The sequence below is a fragment of the Hylobates moloch genome, unplaced genomic scaffold (assembly GCF_009828535.3).
Source record: "Hylobates moloch isolate HMO894 unplaced genomic scaffold, HMol_V3 SCAFFOLD_17, whole genome shotgun sequence".
In the NCBI taxonomy this organism is placed as follows: Eukaryota; Metazoa; Chordata; class Mammalia; order Primates; family Hylobatidae; genus Hylobates; species Hylobates moloch.
Genome location: NW_026652292.1, coordinates 10610812 through 10636235, shown reverse-complemented (window position 1 = coordinate 10636235; position 25424 = coordinate 10610812). Strand labels below are relative to the sequence as shown.

At 37.8% G+C, this 25424-nt stretch overlaps 1 protein-coding gene across 4 annotated transcripts in view; it reads left to right on the top strand.

Annotated features, from left to right (window-relative positions):
• Positions 1–25424, top strand: part of CTNND2 (catenin delta 2) — a 931369-nt gene that overhangs the window by 241238 nt on the left and 664707 nt on the right. The gene's annotated exons all lie outside the window — the stretch shown is intronic.

Below are 25424 nucleotides of genomic sequence, written 5' to 3'. Positions count from 1 at the left end.
TTCAATTACTGAAACCACAGTATGTGTGATGTTTACGTCCTGGGTAACCATACATGAAATGTATGAAAGCTCCTTAGGGCTGCTTCTAGTACATTTGGATTGATCTTATTTGATTCCTACGCTCTGAATGAAAATAATCAATCAATATAAGCAGAGCTTTTTGCCATTTGTATTGTGATTTATTTCAGCTAAAAACACATGACCTTGAGCTGAACAATGCATGGACTTCTTCCTTAAAAAATATCTATTAATATAATTTATTATGGAATGATCTTAACTAAACTTGGAAGGATTGATCATGACAAGAATAAGAGTAATGAGTTTCTTCTCAATCCTGTTCTTTTACTTTATGAATGCCAATTGTGAGATATCCATGTTGTGGAGAGCAGAGTCCTACTGGTTGATGTAATGCTGTCTTAAACGAAATATATGGCTGTGTTTTGCAGAATGGGGTGGTGGTTGCACCTTAAATAATGAAAGAACCAGGAAATAATAGTAACTGACTTAATATAAGAACCTTAATCCTCAGTGTTTCCTTAACAGGTTAAATATTATCTGCCTCAAAAAAAAATAGTTAAGTCTCTCTTACATGTGAAAAACTAGAGACATTCCCACTAAGGTGCAGTATGGACAACTGTATTTAGTGCTAAATCTATTTAAAATTGTTCAGGAAGTGCTAATCAAAACATTCTTTAAAACAATATGAAATGATAAATTATGAATGTTGAAAAACTAAATGATTTATGTAACCCACTATAACTGACTGATAAGTGATTAGAATTAATAATCTTCCAACGGGGCAGCAAGATAATATACATAAACCAGTGCTCCCCACCATTGACAATTTTTTATCTGTTTCATCATGAAACATCTTTTCATGATTAAAAACTCCCAACCAATTAGGTAGAGAAATGTACCTAATCATAATAAAGGCTACATATGACAAGGCTGCAGCTAACATCATACTCGACAGTGAAGAGCTAAAAGCTTTTCCTCTAAAATCAGACAGAAGACAAGGATGCCCATTCTTGCCACTTCTATTCAGCAAAGAGGGCTAGAAGTCCTAGCCAGAGCAATTAGGCAAGAGAAGGAAACAAAAGACATCCACATTGGAAAGGAAGAAGTAAAATTTGAAGATGACATGGTCCTGTATGAAAAAAAAAAAAAAAAAAACCCTAAAGACGCCACAAAAAAACGCCACCAAAAAAACAGTTAGAACTAATGCATTCAGTGAAGTTTTAGGCTACAAAATCAGCATACAAAAATCACTCATGTTTCTATACACTAATATTGAATTAACAGTGAGTTTCTTTAATGAAAATCTTTTAAAAATCTCATTTACAATAACATCAAAAAGAATAAAAATGCTTATGAATAAATGTAAAGAGGAGAAAGATCTATACCCTGAGAAGTATAAAACACTGATGAAAGACATTGAAGATGACACAAATTGAAAGATAACCCATGCTCATGGGTTGGAAGAATTAGTATTGTAAAAATGTCCATACTACCCAAAGTGATCTACAGATTCAATGAATGTAATCTGCACCAAAATCCCAATGGCCTTCTTTACAGAAATAGAAAAATAATTCTAAAATTTGATGGTACCATGAAGAGCAAAGCAATCTTGAGCAAAAGAACAAGGCTGGAGGCATCATACTACCTGATTTTTAAGTGTACTGAAAAGCTATGATAATAATTAAAATAATATGGTACTGGCATAAAAACAGACACAAAGACTGACTAATGGAACAGAATAGAGATCCCAGAAATAAACTCACCTACATACGGTCAACTAGTCTTTGACAAAGGTGTCAAGACCAAACAAAGGGAAAAGGACAGTCTTCAATAAATGGTGTTGTGAAAATTGGATGTCCACATGCAAAATAATGAAATTGAACGCTTAATCTTAAACCATACATAAAAATCAACTTAAAATGGAGTAAGAATTAAATGTGTGCCCTGAAAATGTAATAATTCTAGAAGAACACATAGCAAAAAAGCTCCTTAATATTGTTCTTGGCAATGGTTTTGTGAATATGACTCCAAAATCACAGGCAACCAAAGCGGGGGAAAAAAACCCAAACAAACAAGCCTACATCAAACTAAAAAGTTTTGACACAGCATAGGAAACAACAAAATGAAAAGGCAACCTATGGAATGGGAGAAAGTATTTGCAAACCATGTATCTGCTAGAAGGCTAATATCCAAAATATATAACAGAACTCATATAATTCAGTATTTACAAAAAACACACATAACCCAATTTAAAAATGGCCAAAGGAACTGAGTAGATATTTTTCCAAGGAAGACATACAAATGACCAACAAGTATTTAAAAAGGGCTAAGAACACTAATCATCAGGGAACTGCAAATCAAAATCGTGATGAGATATCACCTCACATTTGTTAAGATGGCTGTTATAAAAAAGCCAAATGATAACAAGTGTTAGTGAGGTGAGGAGAAAAGAGAACCCTCACCGAGAGACTGAAAATTGGTAGAGCCATTAGGGTATGGCATTTTCTTAAAAAATGAAAAACAGAGCTACCACACAGAAATCGCACTATAATGGGTATATGTGGGACTATTAAAAAGGGATTAAAATCAGTATGCCAAAGAGATATCTGCATTCCCATATTCCTTGTGGCATTGTTAATAATAGTCAAGATATGGAAACAACCTAAATGTCTGTCAGTGGATAAATGGATAAAGAAATTGTAGGTTCCAAACACACACACACGCACACACACGAATTTTGTTCAGCCTTAAAAAAGAAGGAAATCCTGCCATCTGCAAAAACATAGATGGAGGACATTATGCCAAGTAAAATAAGCTAGGCACAGAAAGAAAAATGCTGCATGATCTCTTTTATATGTGTAATTTAAAGAAATTGGACACTTAGAAAAAGAGTAGAAAGGTGGTTGCTATGGGTTTGGGTGTGGGGGCAATGGGAAGATATAGGTCAAAGAGTAAAAACTTTCATTTATAAGATTAATAAATTCTTGAGATTAAATGTACAGCATGGTAACCATAGTTAATAATGTATATTTGAAATTTGCTGAAAGAGTAGGTCATAAGTCTTCCCATCACACACACAACATCATATATGAAGTAATGGATATGTTAATTAGCTTAATTGTGGTGATTACTTCACAATGTCTATGTGTATCAGAACAATCAAAAACCCAGTAACACAAATTTCTGCTCTATATCTTGAAAATAAAATTTAAAAAGGAAAATAAAGAAACAATGCTTTCCTATAGACTAGCAATAACAATATAGCGAGAAAAGGTGCCATTCACAAATGTCAGTACAATATAAATAGCTAGAAATTTATAAATTATTTGAGAGTCAGTCTGAAAGCTCACTGACTGTATTAGTCCATTCTTGCATTCCTCTAAAGAACCACCTGAGACTGAGTTATTTATATAACAAAAAGAGGCTTAATTGATTCACACTTCTGCAGGCTGTACAAGAAGCATGGCTGAGGAGGCCTCATGAAACTTATGACAGAAGGCAAAAGGGAAGCAGGCGTGTCTTACATGGCCGTAGGAGGAGGAAAAAAGGAAACGGGGAGGTGCTACACGCTTTTAAACAACCAGATCTCGTGAGAACTCACTATCACAAAAATAGCACAGGGGAAATCCATCTCCAAGATCCAGTTACCCCCAACCAAGCCCCACCTTCAACAATGGGGATTACAGTTTGATATAAGATTTGTGCAGGGACATAAGTCCAAGCTATATCATTCTGCCCCTGGCCCCTCCCAAATCTCATGTCCTTCTCACATTGTAAAATACAATCATCCCTTCTCAACAGTCCCCCAAGTCTGAACTCATTTCAGCATCAACTTAGAAGTTCACAGTCCAAAGTCTCATCTGAGACTAGTCAAGACCCTTCTACCTGTGAAAAAAAAAAAAAAAAAAAAAAAAGTTATTGACTTCCAAGATACAATGGGGGTACAGGCATTGGGTAAAGACCCCTATTCCAAAAGGGAGAAATCAGCCAAAACAAAGAGGCTACAGGCCTCATGCAAGTCATTAAATCTTAAAGCTCCAAAATAATCTGCTTTGACTCCATGTCTCACATCTAGGCCATGGTTATACAAGTGCTGGGCTCCTAATGCCTTGGGCATCTCCACCCTTGTGGCTTTGAAGGGTACAGCTTCTGTGGCTGCTTTCATGGGCCACATGCCTATGGCTTTTCAAGGCATACAGTGCAAGCTGTCAGTGGATCTACCATTCTGGGTTCTGAAAGGTGGTAGCCCTTATCTCACAGCTCCACTAAGCAGTGCCCCAGTGGGGACTCTGTCTGGGGGATCCAACCCCACATTTCCCTTCCATACTCCCCTAGTAGAGGTTCTCCATGAGGGCTGTGCCCCTGCAGCAGACTTTTGCCTGCATATCCAAGCATTTCCATACATCTTCTGAAATCGAGATAGAGGCTCCAAAGCCTCAATTCTTGCCTTCTGTGCACCTGCAGGCTTCATACCATGTGGAAACTGCCATGACTTCTGTTTTGCAACCTCTGGAGCAGCAGCCTGAGATGTATCTGGGACCCTTTTAGCCATGGCTAGAGCTGGAGTGGCTGGGACACAGGGAGCAGTGTCCTGAGGTTGCACAGAGTAGTGGGGCCCTGGGCCTGTCTTAAAACCATTATTCCTGCCTATACCTCCAGGCCCATAATGGGAGGGGCTACTGCAAAGGTCTCTGAAATGCCTTCAAGGTATTTTCCCCATTGTTTTGGCTGTTAACATTGGGCTTCCCTTTACTTATGCAAATTTCTGCATCTGGCTTGAATTTCTCCCCAGAAAATGGGTTTTTCTTTTCTACCACATGGTTAGGCTGCAAGTTTTCTGAACTTTTATACTCTGCTCTCTTTTTAAATATAAGTTCCAGTTTCAGATCATCTATTTGCTCATGCATGTGACCATATGCTGATAGAAGCAGCCAGGCCAAAACTTGGACACTTTGCTGCTCAGAAATTTCTTCCACCAGATACCTTAAATCATCACTCTCAAGTTCAAAGTTCTGCAGCTCTCTAGGGCGGAATCATAGTGCCACCAGTCTCTTCGCTAACGCATAGCAAGAGTGACTTTCACTTCAGTTCCCAATAAGTTCCTCATCTTCATCTGAGACCCCCTCAGCCTGGACTTCATTGTCCATATCACTATCAGCATTTTGGTCACAACAATATAAAAAATCTCTAGAAAGTTCCACATTTTCCCACATCTTCCTGTCTCCTTCTGACCTCTTCAAACTAGTCCGACCTCTGCCCGTTACCCAGTTCCAAAGTCACTTCCACATTTTCAAGTATCTTTATAGCAATGCCCCAGTTCTCAGTACCAATTTTCTGTATTAGTCCGTTCTTGCATTGCTATAAAGAACTACTGAGATTGGGTAATTTATAAAGAAAAGAGGATTAAAGGATTCACAGTTCTGCAGGCTGTACAGGAAGCATGGCTGCAGAGACCTCAGGAAACTCACTATCATGGCTGAAGGTGAAGGTGAAGGTGAAGCAGGCATGTCTTCCGTGGCTGGAGCAGTAGGAAGAGAGAGTGAAGGAGGAGGGGTTGCACACTTCTAAACAACCAGATCTCATGGAATTTTATTCACTATCATGAAAACTGCAAGGGGGAAATCACCCCAATGATCCAATCACCTTCTGCCAGGCCTCTCCTCCAACATCGGGGATTACAATTCAACAACAGATTTGGGTGGAGACACAAATTCAAATCATATCACTGACTAAAGTCATGGGTTCTGGAACCAAGAGTGTGTAACAAAAATACTAGTTTTGTCACTCACTGGCTAGGTGATATTAAGTCATTCAGTCATTTAATTTAAAGGGACCTCTCTGTGTCTTGGTTTTCTGTGAAATGATTGTAACAATTATAAAAATAATAATAATGCCAAAGTCATATGGTCATCGTGAGACTTAGAAGAGTTAATTGTTGTAAAGCATTCTAATAGTGCCTACAATATAGTAAAAACTGTAAACCTTAGTTATGTTAATAATATAAAACCTTAATGAAGAGCATAAATAATTGGATAAAACAGTAACCACAATATTGAACAAGAAGACAGTATTCAACAGCGTCAGTTCCCCCCAAATTTGTCTGTGTTTAACCCAAATCCTATCCCAATCTCATCAAGAGTTTGTTTCTTTATGGCCAGGTGTGGTGGCCCATGCCTGTAATCTTTGCACTTTGGGAGGCTGAGGCGGGTGGATCATGAGGTCAGTTGTTTGAGACCAGCCTGGCCAACATGGTGAAACCCTGTCTCTACTAAAAATGCAAAATTAGCTGAGTGTGGTGGTGTACACCTGTAATCCCAGCTACTCTGGAGGCTGAGGCAGGAGAATCACTTTAACTTGGGAGGCAGAGGTTGCTGTGATCCAAGATAACACCCCTGCACTGCAGCCTGGGTGACAGACTGAGACTCTGTCTCAAAAAAAAAAAAAAAAAAGTGTGTTTCTTTAATGAAAGTGATATGTCACAGTCATATAAGGTATAAATTTTGGACTTAGAGAACCTGGGTTACTTAATGTTTGCAACCTTTATTCTCCTAATTCATAAAGTACATGTAATAATAAAGCATATCTCATATGAGTAAATTTGATTACCTATGTAAATAAAGCTGTCAATACAATGCTTTGACCCATAGAAATAAATACAAAAGTGGTAGTTGACTTTTTAAATTAATATTTGGAGGACAAAGAATTTTACTATAGGAATAATTACATAAGAATATAAAAGTTTTTTCTGAAAGGGATGGGAATTAATATTCTCTTAGACACAAAAATATGTTATCCATCTACAGCAATTAATGTGGCACAAGTTCAACAGTAAAGTAAATGGAGCTGAAAATAAAATATGAAATCAGATTACAGTAACAATACATAGTAACGCATAAAGATCTTCTATCAGTACCACTTTAAGCATTTTGCTTATAAATTAATCTAGGTGAGCATTAAGTGATCTGCTCAAAGTCTGTTGAGTGTCATGGTGGAATTGGATCTAGGCAGCGGGCTCTAGGGTCTATATTCTTTGCCACGGTGCTAGAAGATTGTGCTAGTTACAGAGTTGAAATTATAGATCATGAGAGAATAATTGAAGAATTAAATAAATAGTGCTAAGATAACTTACTAATTGGAAAAAAAAACGTAACTTTATAGCGAAACAGGTATCAGGTAGATTAAAGATTATGGCATGTTAAAAAATATAAATTAATTTTATAAATTAATTTAGGGGAAAAATAATTTTGAGGAGGACTTTCCAAGTGCAGCAAGGTGTAAAGCTGAACCCAAGTGGGTCCGTAGATTCCTCTTCCCTGAAAAATGGGTAGGTCAGTAGCTTACTTGGCATCTCTTAGCAAGAGTTGATAAGGTTGGAGAAAGGGGCTTTCGAGGAAAATGTCTGCGTCACCATCCCTAGAAAGTGACAGCTGAGACATAGCTATTAACAGGGCAGGACCAAATAGCCTAGGTCTGGTGGCCCATATTCCCAGGCAGAATTAAATTCCATTGAGTTCAGTTTATCTTGGTAGCATGAACACCTGCCGGGTGTACTGTATAAAGCTGGGAATATAATAGTAAAAAAAAAAAAAAAAAAAAAAAAAGAGTCAGTGTTCTCTCAGCCCTCATTGATGGAGCCAGTTTACAGATGACTGAGAGAGACAGAAAATTATATAAGAAATTATATGTGCTAAGTGATATGATAAAAGTTCAGGATGCAATAGAATAGAAATATAATAAATCCAGATTTAACATATATAGAAGGCAATATCTAGGCTAAAACTTGAAAGTTAAGTAAGATTTAGCCAAGCAAGCCTGCTCCTTTGTCTATGTCTGTCCGTGACTCTGTCCATGAACATGACTATACTTTATCCAGGTGGTGAGGACAGAAACCTGGATTTCTAAGGAAATAGGCAAATACACAATTGTGCATAAGCTTGGACTCTAGAGCAAGATCATGGCTGGATGTGGAGGTATCGTTAGGAAAGTAGTTAGTGATGGGATGCCCGTGAGAAGGTGAGAATTGTCAAGGGACAGAGTGTAGAGTTAGCACAGGTCCTGATGCAACCTTGAGAAGATTGCCAGTGGTTATCGGACAGGTGGAGAAGCCCAGAAAGAATGGTGTGGGGTGCAGGAATTGTTTGGGAGAACATTAGGGGTGTGAGTTGTCATAGAAACTAGCAGAAAATTATTTCAATTATAGAAGAGAGGTGAAGTACAATTTCACTGACAAGCAGATAGAAGGGGGTTGTGGGGGGGCACTGTCAGCAGAGTGGCTTGCATGGAAGCCACCCTTCAGTGGGTGGAGCGACTGGTGGAGATGAGAGGGACAGGTTGGTAGGGAATAAGAAATGCTGTGGGGAACAGTGAAGGAGGACCAGCTGATGTTGGATTCCACACAGCGTGGAATCCTGTCTAGTTGTGCTCTTTTTGCAGCTGAAGTTATTTTGTTGGAACTTAGACATGGAGAAGGCAGACAGCTTTATTGATCCAGGCTTGGACTTTTAGCCAGACTAGCAATGATCAGAAAATTGACAAAGGAATCGGGGTGGGGCAGTGTTTGAGGAAAGCTGGCTGAGTTTTTAAATACACCATGGAGTCCAGCTGAAAGAGGAAGAGAGCAAAGAACAGTAGAGTTTGCTCAATGAGCAGAGAGGGTGACGGAGACAGGGACAGTGGTGACCGAGTACTCTGCAGGTGCAAGAATAATTTTACTAGTTATGATGTACTGAAAGTGCTGGAAGGGGAGGAGGATGAATCAGAATAGAAGACAGAAAAATGAAGGTCAGTTTTAGAAGGATGCCAATGAGAATGTGTGGCTGTTTTGATGTCCTGGAAGCACTGTGTGTGCAGAGAGACTGAAGATGCCCCAAGTGTCAGCAGCTTCCTGAGCACTGAGAGACCAGGGTGCACCTTTCCACCTGGTTGCAGAAGGAGGTCAGGCAACTTGAGGAAACTCACGATCTGCAGACATTCTGTAGGAGGCTGGGTCATTTGGCCGCTCCTGTGCCATGATCAGGAAGAACAGGGTCTTAGAGAGGAAGGGAAGAAAAGCTTCTGCCTTAGCAGATAGGAACAAAAAGACAAATTGAACAAAAAATATTTTAAAATATCAAGTAAACAAAATTGGGTCCTAAGAAATAGGAAGCCAGGACTTTTCCGTGCATCACTGGTAAAATATTTCTTGAAGATAATTTGGAAGTATGTATCCAACCTTTTAAGTTAGCCTGTGAGTTGTTCCACTGATGGAAATGTATTCCAAGGAAATGTTCAGATGAGTACACTGGCACATCCTTGAGAATGTGTGTTTCAGTGTCTATTATTATGAAAGGCTCTGGTGCTTGAAACAGACCCTGTTGAATATGAATCCCAGCTTTGCTGTCTGCCGTCTTGATGACCTTGGACAACTCCTTAATCTCTCTAAGCCTCATTTTTGCCTCATTATAAAATGAATACCACCAGTAATGGCTATTCAGAAACTTGTGAGGGAAGCTAGGATGATACACATAAGACTCTAAGCACAGCAGCTGGAACATAACATGGTACATATTCAGCATATTTTATCCACAGTAATAAGGAAAAACAAAAAACAAGGCTAGAGGGAAGGCCCATGGGCTCATGGACTGAGAGAACAGAGAGAAGAGCAGAAAAAGAAAAAAGGACAGAAAAGAAAAAGAAAAAGAAAGAAGATTCACAGAGGACTGCTGAGATAAATACATAAAATGGAATCATATGTTTTATGCATATTCAATATTTATGCCTATTGACAAGAACCGTGGTAGAAGATAGGATTTTAAATTTAAAAAAACATAAAACAATAAAGCTAGATAAATAATATACTGTTTATGTTTAAAAGTTGAACATTATTTTCATAAAATAAATATTAATATAGATGAAATTTCCTACTGTACTTTTTCACAGGTAATGTGATTGTTATTTTATTCTTTATGCTGTTTGTTTTCCTAAGCATTTTATGATAAGGACGTAAACTTAGATAAGCAGTAAGGACAAGATATTTTTATTTCCCTGGACTAAAAATGAAACAGTTACAAGTGCACAAAAATACAGTAAAAGTATCTGGAAGTGCTGTTAATCCTTTCTTAATTATTGCACTAACAGTGGTTCTCAATCGTTGAAAGGCTGTAATGACTATTGACATATTCAAATATCTGGATAAAAAGAAATTTTTAAGAAGGGAAAATTAAAAACTCTAGATAAAGAATCGTTCACGTATAATTGAATTTAGTATACATAACTATAGGAAGAAGTGGTTTATTTTAACCATGTACCTTTTTAGGCAAATACAAAGTGTTTTTAATGTCACTTTTTTAAAACAGTATTGTGAAGATGAGCAAAATTTCTGGGATATCATTCTGTGTTATATGAACCTGTTTCATATTCTGTTGAGTCATAATACAATAAATGTGGGAGAGGGAAACATTATAGCTTGCAGTTTGAAATTGTATATCAAAAAATTAGACTGGGCATGGTGGCTCATGCCTGTAATCCCAATATTTTGGGAAGACTGAGGTGGGAGGATTGATTGAGGCCAGGAGTTCAAGACCAACTTGGGCAACATAGTGAAACCCTGTTTCTAGAAAAAAATTTAAAAATTAGCTGGGCATGGTGGTGCACGCTTATAGCCCCAGCCATCTGGGATAGTGAGGCAGAAGGATCCCTTGAGCCCAGGAGTTTGAGCCTGCAGTGAGCTATGATGGTTTTGCAGCTGTAGTCTAGCCTGGGTGACAGAGTGAGACCCCATCTCTTAAAAAAAATACTGTGAATGTATATATATCTATATAACTATTTGATGATTTTAGAATACATGTGCTTTTTTGCCATCAAACTGAATTACTTCTTCATATCTCTACTTCTCTAACTGATAAAAAAAAATCAATTAAAATAGGTTTATTTTCATAGTTATCCACAGTTTGACTTATGGGTGACAAGCATCAATTGTTCAATTTTATGACCATATGGTGGGCAGTCGTGACTGATTTCCTTTGCTGTTATGTTTTTGTAAAACCAGCAGAATTAAATAATATATATTGCTTGGTATCATTTTTTTTTTTTTTTTTTTTTTTTTTTTGGAGTCTCGCCCTTTCGCCCACACTGGAGTGCAGTGGCGCTATCTCGGCTCACTGCAAGCTCCGCCTCCCAGGTTCATGCCATTCTTCTGCCTCAGCCATTCTCCTGCCTCAGCCTCCTGAGTAGCTGGGACTACAGGTGCCCGCCACCGTGCCCGGCTAATTTTTTGTATTTTTAGTAGAGACAGGGTTTCATCGTGTTAACCAGGATGGTCTGGATCTCCTGACCTCGTGATCCGCCCGCTTCGGCCTCCCAGAGTGCTGGGATTACAGGCGTGAACCACCGCACCCGGCCCGTCTGCTTGGTATCATTTACAGGACTTAACTCTTATAGTAGTTGGACGTAACAATTACTATTGTTACCTTTCTTGCCTTAAACATCTTCTAGATGTTTAAGGCAAGAAAGTAAGCTAATTTAATGTGAAACATCCTTCATAAAGTGCCACGTTGGTACCTATGTTCTATTATCTGGCCTGACACATTCCTGTCAGCCTTTCAAATACTATTATCTAGGTTTTTTTTCACTTTTTCTTATTGATTCATTTATTGATTCAACTATTAATGAAACTTTCCCACTGTGGAGAAGAACAGCCAAAAGTAATAAAGTTGGCCTCTAGACTAAGTGATTTTATTGTACTTCATGCACTAAATATTTAAGAAATAAGATCAATCAGTTCCTTCCAGTCATTAGTCTGCTTTATGTATTCAACAGCTGGAGTGGGTCTTTTTTTTTTTTTAACATTTCTTCCTCTATTCAGAAAGTTATTTTCATTAATAAATATGAAGTCAAATGCATAATAATAATGACTAGGAACAAAAAGTGAAAAAATAAAATTCTTTTGTTTTACTTCATATATGTATTCAGAGCAATAAAAACAAACAAATGTTACAGTGCATAAAAGGAAATAAGTAATGATGTAACATTTTTTAGTTACATTAGTGCATTTTTTTGGGAAAAAATAGAAAAAACATTATAATTATTTTTGGTCTCTCACAATAATAAGTAATCCCATTAAAGTTTAATAAATTACAGTTATATAAGAATAACAATTTCACAGTAACAAGTTTCTGTTATAAAGGTGTACAATGATAGACTGGATTAAGAAAATGTGGCACATATACACCATGAAATACTATGCAGCCATAAAAAATGATGAGTTCACGTCCTTTGTAGGGACATGGATGAAGCTGGAAACCATCATTCTGAGCAAACTATCTCAAGGACAAAAAACCAAACACCGCATGTTCTCACTCATAGGTGGGAACTGAACAATGAGAACACATGGACACAGGAAGGGGAACATCACACTCCGGGGACTGTTGTAGGGTGAGGGGAGGGGGGAGGAGGGATAGCATTAGGAGATATACCTAATGTTAAATGGTGAGTTAGTGGGTGCAGCACACCAACATGGTACATGTATACATATGTAACTAACCTGCATGTTGTGCACATGTACCCTAAAACTTAAAGTATAATAATAATAAAATTTAAAAAAATAAAAATAAAAAATAAAATATTAAATATATGAACTAAAACGTGCAAGCATATACACATAAAATATTATACCTTACAGTTTGCGATCTATTTTACTGTTTTAAATTTGAAATAGAATTCAACTGCCAAGTGCTTACATAGATTATAACTGAAGATCTGTGTCTTTGCTGTTATTACTGTAGTTTTGTTATTTTGAATGTAAATTCAGGACTCTCTAGTGACACAGGGATTGGAGACCCAGACAGCACTCGCACAGTTCTGGACTGCTACGAACTTCTAACTGACCCAAATGCATGCAGCGTGAGTCTCCATGTTTTAGGGGTTGACCGTATAGCAGGAAGTTCCATATATTACATGCAATTAGAACTTCACAGTAACCACAGCAATTATTTAGCACTTAGACCAAAAAAAAATTCAGGGGTTGAGGAGTATTTTATCTGTGACATTGCTTAGAATTGCTGGCACATAATGATAAGAAAAGCAGACTGAATGCCAGTTGGTTTCTTATTATAATTAAATTCCTCACAAGGTCACCCTTATTACTTGTGCCCAGGATCTGTGGCCCCAACGTCACATTTGTGGGCAACCTGCTTCTTCCTTTGAGGCCTGGTGGTGACAACTAGCCTCCTGTCACCTCTTGGCCCTCACCTCCCAGCCCCACCCTCAACTCACTTTGACCAACTCCACTGCTGCTTCCTGTGCCTTGAACACAGCGGTTTGCCAAGGCCTTTGCCCTTCTCTTCCTCTGCCTGGAAAGTTCATCCATCAGAGTTCATGCTGCTGGCTTCATCATCTCCTCCAATTCTTTGCTCAGCGCAGCCTTCTCAAAGCACCTACTTTGACTCAGCTGCTTCGAATTGCAACCCCCTTGTTCTATGATTCCTTTTTAAAACACATGATTGCCATCTTCCAACAAAATACATAATTTGAAGATTTATTATAATATTCTTTATGTTCTTCCGCCTGCTGCTAGAATCGAAGCTCCACAAGGACAGGGATCTTTACGTGTTTTCATTACGGATATGTTTCAAACACCTGGGCTGTACCTGAGACATAAATAAGCGGTCACTATATATTGATAGAATGGATCTACCTCAATATTTAGTAGGTGTAAATAAATTGGGACACAAAATTGTTCTCCAAACTCTGTGGGTTTTTTTTTTTTTTCACTTTTAAGAAACAGTGTTGCTATTTTTACCTGCCAAGCTCATGCAATGTAATATTCACTGAGAAAAACAATTACCCTAAACCTTGAGAGAAAGCTGCGATTGTTATGCACCATAAAGAAAAGGGAATGGAATCAATGAACAGCTTTATCAATTTTAAACATGTAAATTGTTTTATATTACCTAAAGAATCCTTTTAATAACCTTGCGAGTGTGGCAAAAAAAATCTATATATCTATATATATCTATATATCTATATATATGTCTATATATCTATATATCTGTATATCTATATATATCTATATATGTATCTATATATATCTATATATATATCTATATCTGTAAATATCTGTCTATATCTATATATATCTATATCTATATATCCTTTTACTCCTGTTCTGAGAAGGAAATAGTTGCTCGAAGAGATTAAATGTCTTTTCCAGTGGGAAGGGGATACTCCTAGTAAAACTGAGATTAGAGTGTGGTTTATCCTGTTCCTGGGTTAGATGTTTCTACTGTGTTCATGGAACTCTCACATTGCACACTTTAAAGCAGAATGTCTGAGAGAGTTGAAGTGTTCATATTTGATGCTTCTAGAGAAACAAAGTTCAATCACTGTTAAATGAACAAAGTTATTTAACAATTTCACATGTAATCATAAAAAGTGAGGAGAGCTCAGCTTTTTAAAATCCTGTGCTCAGAACGACCTTGAATACACACATGGCTATCTTTGTAGAAACCTTCCTGACACCTGGAACCCACCATGTGTCTCACAGTAAACACTGACATATTGGGTTTTATTTTAGGGGAATGAACGATATACTCAGTAAAAGTCAAATACTTTAAAGTGCGCTCCTAATGTCATCTGGGATATACCACTCCCGTTGGTCAGCAGAGTTGATAGGGCTCAGTATATCTTCAGAAGCTCTGTCCAAGAGAATGATTCTGGTGGACCAAAATGACTCTTTCTCATCCGAGGATGTCTGAATAGCTAAGCAGTCCGAAGAATGGAAATCTTAAATATAACAAAGGTGATTGCTAACAGAGTGACGCCAAGACCCTGTGTTCTCTGTTTTTGCGTGTCATGTGACTCATGCCACATTCCACTCAAGTGCTTGATGAGGAAGATGCAGGCCTTTCCTTGATGCTGCTAGACAGTCAGGGCATAGGGCACGTGCAGGTTTGAACCTAGGTATGTGTGACACCAGTCCCGTTGTCTTATTAATCATACTTACAAAGATATGCTCTTTGTTATTGTTGTTTTTTTTAGATAGTGTAACATACCTGTTAATAGATGTCCACATATCAACATTACATGCCAAGGATTTGTACCCAGTGTGTGGCAGCCTTAGGGAATTCTTAATTGCTAAGGAAATGTTCACAGTTTTGCAAAGCTGTCCATACCAAGGCGATTCTATTCATTCAGTGAACCTTACATAACCTGTAATGCAATTAGTGATGAAAAGAGACAGTCTGCGACTCCGTGTAATTTATGTGCATAATAAAGTCACCATTGACATTGAATTACTTATGTGTGTTTCCTTCTATTTTGCAATTGTTCCCAAGAGTTGCTTGTTAACAGAGTTTTTCTATTACATAATAAAGAAAATGTTTTATCACTAGTCAGATAATGTGATGAAAGCATGTGTCTTTTTAATATGATTTCTGAATGAAGAGAATTCATCTCCAGTCATAAGCTTTGTTCTTTCAACATGCAACAGTACCCAAGATATTTTTTTCACCTGGGTTTTTATATGTAAGAAATTTTCCTCTGCAAGTTTCTACTTAGGCATGGTTAACACTTGAGAAAGGTTTTCTCTTGTTGAGGTTCTATGGGATTCCATCCAGACTTTCATTGTTAAGACAGGCCTTGGGTTTTGTCTTTCATTGAAGCAACATGCATCATAGGTAATAATTCATTCAAGGCTCTGTTGAGAGAGATCTCAACCTTAATCAGTTTATGTTTAGTTTCCATGCTGAGAAAAGGAAATTTGTTCTATGAAAACTTAGACTTATTAAAAGCTCTGAAAAAAATAGATTCCAGAGTTACATAATTTTGAGAAATGGTACCTATGATATCCCTTTCTTGGAGATTCTTAAGATGTATTAGCCTCTTAGAGGTTCTAGTATGTTTGTTTTCCCTAACCAGAATTTTCCGTATTTACTAAGCAATGGAATTTTTTCATATGCAACACAGTGGAACTAATGTTAATATGGTATTAGAGACAGGATGCTGTAATAGTCTGTTATTTAAGTTAAGGGTATTCTTGTGTGCTATAAGACAGATGCTCTTTTAGAATATGTAAGAATTGCCTAAGAGTTGTATAATCAGTGCTTCTCAAATTGGACTACCCGTATGAGTCACCTGGGGATCTTGCTAACTGTGGATTGATTCAGTTGGTCTGTGGAGGGTTCCAAGTTTCCAACAAGCTCCTAGGAAAGGCCAAAGCTGCTGGTATGGAGACAGCATTTTAAGTAGCCAGAACTAAAATCAAGGTTCTCATCCTTTTCATTATTGACATTGTGGACTTGCGAATTCCTTGTTGTACTTGGTGTCCTGCACGCTGTAAGATGTTTAGCAGCCTTTCTGCCCTCTGCCCACTAGATGACTAGATGATGGTAGCACCTTCTCATCCCCATTGTAACAAACCCAAATGTCTCCAGATATTGCCAAATGTCCCCTGGGGGGCAAAATTACCCCCTTTTGGAGACTACCAATGTAGATAGTTTGCATCGCAATGTCCTATTTCTTTGATTTTCTCAAGTATTCCTTCTCAGTTCTGATGGAAAAGATAGGCCAAAACCAGAATTCTTTAAATTGTCACAGATCATGGAAATCTTTTTGCTTGTAAAGAAATAAGAAACCTGCCTTATTCTAAAATTGAGGTTATGGCTGGGGTGCAGTGGCTCACGCCTATAATCCTAGCACTTTGGTGGGGCTGAGGTGGGCAGATCACTTGAGGTCAGAAGTTTGAGACCAGCCTGGCCAACGTAGTGAAACCATGTCTCTACTATAAATGCAAAAAATAGCGTGGTGTGGTGGCAGGCACCTGTAGTTCTAGCTACTCGGGAGGCTGAGGCAGGAGAATCACTTGAACCCAGGAGGCAGAGGGTGCATTGAGCCAAGATGGCACCACTGCACTTCAGCCTGGGTGACAGAGCAAGAGTAGTGGGTGGGAGTCCATGGTTCTGTACAGTTATAAGGATAGCTAGTGAGCAACTTTTGTGCGGGAAACATATTTTTAATTTAAGGGGAATTTCTAGAACCAGAGAATGAAATATGTTGCAGAGAATTTAAGGGCCCTTGCAGAGATAAGGAGAATTAAGACATCTCATCTATTACTGCAGTACCAGTTATTTCTTAGACTAATGCTAGTGCTTCTTGCTAATTTTTTATAAAGCAATAAAAGTAGAATTATACCATAAATAAAACATTGGCAAACATAAAATAAGATACCAAAAATAAGTGTTACTGGCTTTCTGAGGAGCTGAATTATCTAACCAGAGAACCATGGGCGGAACGTTTGGGAATAGATAACACAGTCCGGTGGCAAATGCATTGCAGATCAGTGGGGAAAAGAGGTAACATAGGCATGGGCACAAGCCATTAATTACCCAGAGGGGCAGCTAGTAACAGGAAAACACTGTCCCCTCAGCTGGTGCAACTAATTTAAAGTACTAAGAATATGTTAACAAAACTAATAAATCTGAAACTAATTTACTTGATGAAAAAAGAGAGGCTGTTATCTTTTCCCATTAAAATCAAAGACTTTAGAGACCGGTTCTTTACGTTAGATTTTACTGATGACTGATAAGGTATTCGTTTTCTTAAGGGGATTTATCCTATATTCAGTTAGTATCACTTCTCTAGAACTCAAATGTCTTCATCTATAAAGTGAGTCTTAGATTAGTTGATGTCTAAAACCTCCTCCCCTTTCACTAGACATCTAATAGGTTTTGAGTGGAGGTAGTAGAAATCAAATTGGATTTGAAAAATAAATAATAAATAATTTAAAAAACATAAATATATATATTTTTCAAATAGTTATTTGTTGAGAAGATTGATGTTGCTCAGGTTTTTAAGGTCTCCGTTTTTTATGTTACTAAAATATAAATGTCATTATTATGATTTTCAGAATGAGTTAGGAATCGATACTACAGAATGTGTGTGCTAGTCTAATTTTCACTGGCATTGTTCTGAGGCTAAAGAGGTGGAATTCTGTACTAAGACTGTAATAAATAATAAGCAATTTAAAAAAAGATTAACTTCGTCTTATAAAATTTTGCAGTAGAAGTAATTGGAGGGAAATTAAGTGCAAGGTATTATTTTCCATATTCACAAGATGAAATTATTTTTAACTTACATTTTGTGGTTGCAGATGCCAACTTCTCAACTGGCATTGTGGCATATGTACTTATTTTTTCAAGGGAGCTGTTAGCAAGACAGTCTTTTAATATATCTCTATACTTTTGAGTTGTGTGTTTTCTCCAAACGGTTCATTGGCAAGAACTCAGTTTATTTGGGAGATACACATTCCCTCTATTAGTATTTAAGCACTCAGTGGGCATTTAGAAATAGACAAATTTAAGTAAACATTTTCCAAGGTAATGATTGTTTTTTGAAGGTGTTTTTTTCTTAAAAAATATATAAACTTCTATAATTACTAAATGAAATGGCTGTTTTGCTTTTTTCTTGTAAAGAAATTATAATTGCCATTCTGAAATTGCCATCTACTTGAGGTAACAACTTCTTTTCATGCTGGTAACCTTTTTTTTCCTATGGTTTCCTGCATCATTATATTATTTATTCCTAATACAATCCACCTGCACCTTGGAACCCAGAGAAATAAATTGTAAATGCATAAAAGCCCATGTGAGGGATTGCCTCCAACTTCCAAACAGAAGGTCATTGCTCAATATTTATGTGTTCTCCACTGCCCCTTCTTCATGCTCCATTCAACTCCAATGTGCAAGTCTTAAACTAGCTTTCTGTGCATATTGATAAATAGATCTGCTCCAAATGTGGTTGCACTTCAGCTGGCTGCCAAGATGACACACTTTCTAATGTTTCAGAAGTGTCTTCAAGACATGTACATTGGACCTGATTTCCTTTGGTTAACAGCAATGCCTGAAAAAAACTTTTTCAGATAGAGTTAACTTGCCAATTGTACCAGAGGTTGGAAAATCATCAGGAGGGGATAGAAATGCTCACTTCAGTTGCCTGCACTGTCATAACTTCATTGTTATTAGTGTATATTAGCCATTTGGATGACTTCCCCCACTCTTATTTTATATTTTATTTCTAGTAAAAGTTTTATTTCCATAATTACGAAGGACATGAAATCTGTTATATTCAGGATCTGGATAGGTATAACAAAGCACTGTATTTCTTCATGCATTTACTTCCTACTTTAATAGATATTTTATTCTGGAATGAGAGGAAAGAGAAGACAAGATGATTTCCAGGTACAGCTACCTGAACAATGATTCTGGAGCGGGCAGTGGTTTGAGATTGGCAATAGTTATAGCTATATCCTATAGCCAACTGAGAAACACCTTAAGTAGGTGTGTGCTTGTTTAATGCTCATTAGAAGTACAATATACAAAATAAACAGCTCATGTCTCCTAGGATTGTTTATGATGCTTATTTAAGGGGGTGGGTTTTCCTCAGTTTTCTTTTCTTCTCTCTAAAATTCCATTCAAGTTACTGTAGAATCATGAATGTGTGTGTGGCGGAGGTGAGGGGGGATTAAACCATTGATGCTTGGACGGCCTCAGAAGGTAAGACATTTGAACAATTTCTATTAGACTGGAAATTAGTGTAAGAGTTTTCAGTTGTGATATAAAGTAGAAAAAAAAGATACTCCAAAATACATGCTGGCATTAAAGAGTAGGAGTGGAAGCTGGTATTAAGGAGTAGGGGTGGGAGCTGATCTGCTAGTAGAACCCATAAAGGTTTCACGTTCCTCTGGCAGTGTGTCTGCAAGGCAAGACTGAAAGGGGGCCTGAAAACAAGGGGTTAAAGAATAGCCCATCTATGTTATAAGAAAAAAAATAAGATATTCTTTTCTATGTGGAATGTTCAGGACTGATTTACTGTAGTACAGAATTAAAACGGCAGAGAAAAAAAATGTTAGAATGTTAGGAATAAGACATGCATATTTCATTAGAATATCCAAATGTGGATGAGAAGTTGTGGCAATTCTGAAAAAGAATTTGGAGCACTCTGGAGAGCTCTAGAGGTCAGTAATAGAAATGGAAATGCCTTATCCCTAACATCCCTTCAGAAATCATCAATGTTCATCCACTCCAATCTTATCTGCTCTTAAAACTCCTGTGAAATTACATCCTAGCTCCTAGGGAGCTCCATTTCTCCTCCTCCATCTTCTGCTTCCCTTTAAGCTGCCACTCTTTTTTTTTGCTTCCTCATGGTTAGTAGTAGGACTCCAGTTTCTCACTGTTCTCTCTGATCATTACCCCCCTCTTATGGGTGATGCCTTCTTCTTTCTAAAGATAACATTTAACCACACAAACTCCCACACTCATTTTTGTTCCATATTCTTCTAAATCTTGCCTTATATTCCATCCTGTTTCTCAAATTTTTAAAAACTCTCTTTGCACTGTCCCATGTTCTTTACCTAAAAACATGCCCAAGTCATTTCCTCCATCCTAAGTTTACAGAGGAAAAAAAAAATCTTTGCTTATATTTTATGAAGCTATCCTTCCCTCGCCTTAACACCAGATGTCCTAAAAGAGTGCTGTATAATCCCTGCCTCTAATTTTTCATTTTATATTGATCTTTCAACCTATTGCCTATGTCTTCTGCCCACTAGGTGACATTAAAATTGCTCTAAAAGTTCATCATCTCCAGGCTGCCAAAAATAATGGACTATTTTCATTTCTGAAGCTACTTGACATATTCACACCATCTGATACCACAAGCTGCACCTTTAGGAAATGGTTTTTCACTGTAGATTTTCTAGGATCATGTTTTCTGTGCTCCCTCTTTTCTAAGATTCTTCTGCTTTCCATCATTGACTCATTTTCTTCCGCCTTTCCCTTAAATATTGCAGTGTGCAATTCTACTCTGAATCTTCTTGTTGCTTTTTACATACTTTCTGGGCCACTTCATCTTATCTTTTGTGCAACTTCCACCTACTCAAAACAGTAAAATATTCAGCTTTCTTGATCTGACTTTCAAAACTCAGTGTGGGATTGCATAGAAAGAGCAACGTATTGAGAACCCTGGTTTGTCACCTCCTCATCCTCAAGAGCAAGAACTAGAGGCAGAACTGGAGAAATCGTTCATGGAATTGAGATTGAGGAGAAAGTCCACAGCCCATCCATGCCCTTCATATCCCTTGGAGCAGAAGGTATTTTTCTGGCTTCTGCTCTCTAAAATTCTCAACTGTGATACCCCAAGAGAATCAGTTGTGAAATTGAGGTGCTTTCAAGGAAGGGGAGACAGCCACCCTGCTCCATGGCTGTGTGTGTGCCTATGGTCTTGCTCAGGTTCCCCTGGGGCTGAAAAAGAATATTGGGAAAATATGGCATTATGTACAACCAGATAAAGAAAAGGGTAAAGTTCTCTCTTTCTGATGAGTATATAGTCCATTGAATGTGGAGAAGACTTGACTGGTTGTGGCCAAATGCTCAAGAGTTGGGGAAAAGGATAGATGAAATTGCGGTGGCTGGATAAATGGGCAGTGCCAACTCATGGGGCAGAGAGCTGTGTGCATGAGAAGCATGAGCCTGATTCTGTCGACTGGATATTGGACAGAAAATAGAAACAGATGTCACGAGGGGGGAAATCACCCAAGAAAAAACATCAGGTATAAGAAGATGGACTATACCACTATCCATTCCAAACCACTGAAGCCTAAAATACTAGTTCGCATTGGAAGAAGAAAGATGTCCAGGTTTATTTCTGGACCTTCCAGTCTAGTCTACTGATTTACGTTTCTATCAAGTTGTACTAATTTTTTTTTTTTTTTTTTTTTTGAGACAGTGCCTCGTTCTGTCACCCAGACTAGAGTACATTGGCACATTTGTGGTTTACTGCAAATGCTGCCTCTCAGGTTCAAGAAATTCTCCTCCCTTAGCCTCCATAGAAGCTGGGATTACAGGCACCCACCATTATGCCTGGCCACTTTTTTTTTTTTTTTTTTGAGACGGATTCTCCCTCTGTCACCCAGGCTGGAGTGCAGTGGCGCGATCTCGGCTCACTGCAAGCTCAGCCTCCCGGGTTCACGCCATTCTCCTGCCTCAGCCTCTCCGAGTTACTTTTTGTATTTTTAATAGAGATGGGGTTTCACTATGTTGGCCATAGTTGTCTCAAACTCCTGACTTTGTGAACCGCCCACCCTGGCCTCCCAAAGGATTACCGGCGTGAGCCACCATGCCTGGCCTATCTAATATTTTAAATGGGATATTGAGATCTTCAACTAATATTGCTGAATTTTCTGTATCTTCCTTCAATTTTCTCATTTTTTTCTTCATCTAATTTGGGGCTCTGTGGTTAGTTTCAGGTATGTTTCCTTTGAATATTTCATCCCACTGCCTCCTTGCCTTCATTGTTGTTGGCGAGAAGTCAATTGTTAATTTTGTTGGCATTCTCTTGTTAAGGAGGAGTAATTTTTCTCTTGCTGCCTTCAAATTTTTCATCGTCTTTCACTTTCAACATTTTAACTCTGATGTGTCTGGATATGGATCTCTGTGTTCATTCTATTTTTAGTTATTGAGCTTCTTGGATGTGAAGGTTAATGTTTCCCATTGAATATGGGAAGTTTACAACTATTATTCATTTGATATTTTCATGCCTTCTATCTGTCCTGTCTCTCTGGTGCTCCCATTACATGCATGTTAGTGTGCCAAATAGTGCCCCACATTTCTCTGAGGCTCTGTTCAATTTATTTTCCTCTTTCTGTTGTTCATGTTGCATAATCTCTACTGGTCTTTCTTCAAGTACACTGAGATTTTCTTCTTCCAGCTTAACTTTACTGTGGATTCCCTCTAGTGAGCTCTTCATCTCAGTTATTGTACTTCTTAACTCCAGAATTTTCGTTCGATTTATTTTTTAATAATTTCTGTTTTTATTAACATCCTATATTTGGTGAGTCATCATAATATATTCCTTTAATTCATAGTTTAAAGCATGGTTTCCTTTAGTTCTTGGAACATACTTAAAATAGCTGCTTTTAAATCTTCCATCTCCTAAATCTACCATCTAGGCTCCTTCAGAGGCAGTTTCTAATGTCTGGTTTGTTGTTGTTGTTGTTGTTGTTCCTTTATATGGGTCACACTTTCCTGTTTCATTGGGTGACTCATAACTCTTTTGGTTGAAAGCTGCACATTTTAGATAATGTATTGAAGCTACTCTGAATACTGACCACCCTCCAACCTGTGCTTGTTGTTTCTGTTGTTTATTTATTTGGTAGCTTGACTAGAATAGTTTATTGAGGTGTGTTTTCTCTGTTCAGCTTCTGCTGTCACTTCTCAGAGGCTGCATCCTTAGTCAGGTAGACAGTCTTCCTTAACGTCCTCCTCCTCACCCCAGCACCCCAGGTTGACTGGTTTTAGCTAGGCTCTCTCACTGTCTCTTTTTATTTTTCATCCCCCTGTGAAGCTTCTTGCTGGTATACCTCTGTTGATATCACACTCACTTAACCTTCACTAACTGCTAGTCTCTGAGAATTGTTCCAACTATAGGAGGGATCATCTTAGCTATCTCTTTCTTAGAGTCCTTCTGGAAAACTTCTAACCTCTAGGTCATCTGTCATTTCATTTATTGATAACAAGGAGCTGCCATTCTTCTCTTAATTGTTCAACACCAAGAACTTCATTGTTTTAAACAAACACAAGTTCTGTATGCTCTATTTTAAATATAGCCATTCCCATTAAGGAGAGCACTGGAGCTCTCTGTTCATATACCTTGCCTGTCCTCCCAGGCAACGCACTTACATCACTTCTCCGGAGGTGGGGGCCGGGACATGGCCCATGTCTTTTAGATTGGCACTCCTGCTCTGTAAGTAGGCGATGGGGCTGGATGGTAAACTTCCTCCTTCCTGCATAGAATCTCCTCCTAAGGAGCAAGCTGGGGCAAGGCCAATCAGAGTCGTTAGTCTCAGCATGCTGCAGCAGGGGAGCTCTTCCACCATACATAGGGCCTGGGTGAAAGAAGGGTGCCCTATATACCTCTCAATCATATTTGTCTGAAAGGGAGCTTCTACTACATGGAGCTGTGGAGGATGCGAAGCTCTGGTGGTTTTTCCCTCCTGGAAACACTGCATAGCTCTATACTTGGAGATGGTGAGAGAGTGAGCCCTGTGTTCTTGAACCAACCACTCAAAGTAGAGTACAGCTTCTCTCACATTGATCAGCAAAAAGAGGAGTGTGCTGTGGCTCAAATGCCACAGACTCTCTTCCCTCCAAGATAAAGTTGGTTATCTTGAGTAAATGTTTCTCTACTTGCTATGTGTTTTTAAAACAGTTTCCAGAGACTTTAAATAATTTTTAATGATTCTTACCAATTATGATTGTTTCTTTGGAAAGGAACCTTGGAGCTCCTCATACTGCCATTTTTCTAGGTGCTTCCATACCGTAATCCAGTTTCAGAGCCTTTGCATTACCCTAGAAAGTTCCCTATGCTCTTTTTCGGTTAATCACTGCTCCCAACCTCAGCTCTAAGCAACCACCGATATGCTTTCTGACTCTGTATGTTTGCCTTTCCTGGATATTTTATAAATATGGAATCATACAATAGGTAATCATTTGCCTCTGGCTTCTTGCCCTTATAACGTTTGTGAGAGACACCCATGTATTAACGTGTATCTGTAGCTCCTTCCATTCCATCGCTAGATGGTATCCCATTCATAGGTATTCTACATTTCATTTACCCAGTGGACATTAGTATTTCTAGTTTTAGGCTATTATGAATAATACTTCTATGAAAATTTGTATCCATGTCTTTGTGTGGACATAAATTCTCATTTTTCATGGGTGTATTCATAAGAGTGTATTTTCTGGGTATGGTGAGTTTCTGTATAACTTCTAAGATACTACCAGACTGTTTTTCAAAGTGGCTATATAATTTTACATTCCTACCAGTTATGTATGTTTCCATATCTTGAGCAACATTTGTTATTACCTGTCTTTATTGCAGCAATTCTAGTGAGTGTGTAATGTGGTCTCATTTTTAAATTGTAATAATGAGATAGTATTTTTAATTGCCTGTTAAAAAATGTGTACATTTTGGAATAGATTTTCTCTAAAATATATGAAGAAACTCAATTTCGTCTCAAGGAAAAACTGGCATAACTCTAAGATACCAGTATTATTTTTAAGTGATATCATACATAATATTATTAAAATAGTTATTTGTACTAAAAATGACAGTATTATCTTAGAAATACTAATTTTGTTTGATGAGCTATATCTAATCCATTTAGCTCACATTAAATTGCTCACCTCAGTCTCGAAACATTTTTAGGTATTAATTTTACATAGAATTTCTTCTGTGTTATTTTTGCTGTTTAATTTTTAAGTAACCTACTTGGCAATGAAGGATGTTTCTGTATTCTCAGTTGGTGCACAGATGTTTGAGACAAAGCATGAAGGTGAATGTACAAGTAAAGCCTGCCTTCTAGGAAATTAGTCCAAAAA